Source organism: Alexandromys fortis, unplaced genomic scaffold (assembly GCF_014885135.2).
Source record: "Alexandromys fortis isolate MF-2015 unplaced genomic scaffold, M_Fortis_MF-2015_v1.1 scaffold_4, whole genome shotgun sequence".
In the NCBI taxonomy this organism is placed as follows: Eukaryota; Metazoa; Chordata; class Mammalia; order Rodentia; family Cricetidae; genus Alexandromys; species Alexandromys fortis.
The window spans coordinates 1,820,368-1,823,069 of record NW_026067944.1 but is presented as its reverse complement, the minus strand read 5'-3'; the positions used below and the strand labels follow the sequence as shown (position 1 = coordinate 1,823,069).

Here is a 2,702-nt window from a genome sequence, read left to right as displayed (position 1 = left end):
TTGTGGGTGCAAGCTGGGTGGGATAGGAAGAGAGAGGGGGTATCAGGCAGAGTAGCCCGTGAGGATGACCAGGAAGTGTAGGAGGGGTGTCTGAGTTCCCTGTCCTGGGCTGCTGCCGCGGTCAGAAACTCACTCACCCCAGTGATGTCTCTCCTGGTGCCTGGACCGGATCTCCTTGCTGCTTGCCGTGGCTCGTAAACAAAGGACCTACCTAGCTCGCTGCAGGCAGGCTAGTGGGGACAAAGGAGCTACCACCCTCCCGTTTGCCCTGCCGATTCGGATTCGGTCCTAGAGCCCGGACAGGCTGGGCTGGGAGCTGTTATGTGGGAGGGAAGGGAGTCAGATGGAGGGGGGGAGGGTTGTGGATGCAAGCTGGGTGGGATAGGAAGAGAGAGGTGGTATCGGGCAGAGTAGCCCCTGAGGATGACCAGGAAGTGTAGCGGTCAGAAACTCACTCACCCCAGTGATGTCTCTCTTGGTGCCTGGACCGGACAAAATGATTTCTAACTGGCTTCTTTGGGTGTCAGTAGCGCGGGAATATAGAAGTGGGGACAAGTTAAGATTGCTAATAAAATACAAGTTATCCAGTTAGATTTGAATTTCTGATTAACATGCTACATTTTGCTCTAAATATGTCCTTGGGCATACATACACTTAACAAAAACTTACTCTGTGCTTATCTGAAGTTCAGATCTAACTGGATGTCTGCCTTTTTATGTGTGAGATTCCAAAACTCTACAGGAGTGATTAACTCCAATATTTCTCTGATCCTATTACTGAAGAATTTCTAACATTAAAAAAATTTTTGAAAATACATTCCTGTCCATGGAATGACCATGAGCTATCACCCATGTGTGCACAAGTGAGGTGTTTTCCAATTTCTCTATTATTTTTTGTGAGATCATGAGCTGGTCCTTCTGGGGAGAATAGCAGACAGTCTGCTTATGTGTGAGCTAGTGAAGGAGGGAGTGAGAGGAGAAGATGTGGACTTTAGCTCAAGAGAGTAACTGAGGACATGTTTAGAAGTCTACAAAAGAAACAGGAGGACACTAGAGATGAGCACAAAGACAGGAAGTGCTGCGAAGCAAACCATACATGGTTTCCATGGTACAGCACAGAGAAGGGCCTCAGAAGCTGCCTTAAAAAGGTAAGCCAGCAGCTAGGTTCCATCTTGAGAGAGAACTCATTGTTAAAACCTGAGCTACTCCTGGGCCCTGTTATCAGGGAACAGACACAGTCCAGGAACCTCAGGAGTTTAGGCTCATCATGGCCCTTAGACGAGGAAAGGCCATAGAAGCAGTCATGGCTAGCAAATGTCCAAGGGTACAGATGACAGAGCCTGGTTCAGGCCAGAACATGCTAGGAAGAGATCGGACCACTCTTGCTGACTGGGAATTGGTCTCAACAGAGAATTACCTGGAGTTTGACCGCTCCGAACCTCAGGGCAACAGCAGGTATATCAAGTTCTGGAGCCACCTCTCTGTCCTTCACTACCGCGCAGAGGCCAAGAACTTTGACGTTGAATGGGTTCACAGGACACCAACAGCTATGTCCCTCCAGCAGGCTGAATAATGCTAAGAGGTACTGAGAATGTGAAGACAGGTCCTCTTGTCTGTGCATAGCTTAGTGCGATGCTCGCTTCCCACACTCTCAATGCACCGGGGAGATAACCCCAGTTAACATATTAGCCACCTAAGGTCTAAGATGGGGGAGTTCAGAGGACCGCAGAATGCAAAGTAAGATCTTATTGCATATTTCTGACACCAAGTTATAATGAGGCCTTTTACTTGTATTCATTGGCCATTGTTAAGATTTTCCTTTCTAGTCTGTGATATCTGTGTTCTCTATGTCAGGACATGTCTGGTCACCTGCGTGTCTGACTCTTGCCCATGCAGTCATGGCCTCCAGCAACACACACATGGAAAGTCAGCCTTTGACTTCACGCCTACGGATAGTGCCTTCAAGGAAGTCAAACTTTTGGACTACAGAACTCCAGTCTACTGCCTGGACTTCAATGTCATGTACGACACTGAGATCATCACTTTTAGCTAGGGCTCCCAAAAGCTGGGCTGTGAGGGACTCAGAGTCTGTGCACTCTCAACCCACCTACCTGGCATAGAAGTCCCCAATGAAGACCCCAAATGTTCGGGTCCCCTGAACATTTCCCTGCTTGCTGATGTGACTAAGAGCTCATTCCTGAATTATGGCATGTTGAGAAACTATGAGGGCATTGCCTGCTGAGGCCTCTTTATCACTGATGCCAAGAGTGTCCAGATCATAGAAATGACCTATTTCATGAATGAGGCTCTCTGACTAGTCTAGGCCTCTCAGTAAACAAACGCGTGTGGGAAAGTCTGTCCTGCTGGCCGCATGCCTGGCAGTGACATCAAAAAGCCCAGTGTGGATGGCAGCAAGGAAAACATCTCCAAACACAACCAAGAGGGCTAAATCTCCGTGAGCCTAAATTCTTGGATCTTACCTGTGTCCCTATCTGGACGTCCAGTGCTGGCCCAGAAAAGGTTAGATTGTTCTTCTGCATGCTATGGAGGGGCTGGGGGCTTGGCCAAGCCTTTCTCATCCCCCACATGGAGTCTTGTTAATAGTGACTCCCTGCCCTGAGCCCCCGTAAGCTGGCCCAGGTCTATAGGAGACAAAGTATTAATGCAAAACATTTCCTCCTTTCTAAAATGCCTTTTCTTGTG

At 48.4% G+C, this 2,702-nt stretch overlaps 1 pseudogene; it reads left to right on the top strand.

Annotated features, from left to right (window-relative positions):
* Window positions 1-1,704: 1,704 nt before the first annotated feature.
* On the top strand, window positions 1,705-2,448 carry LOC126505819 (peroxiredoxin-2-like; annotated as a pseudogene).
* Window positions 2,449-2,702: the final 254 nt, after the last annotated feature.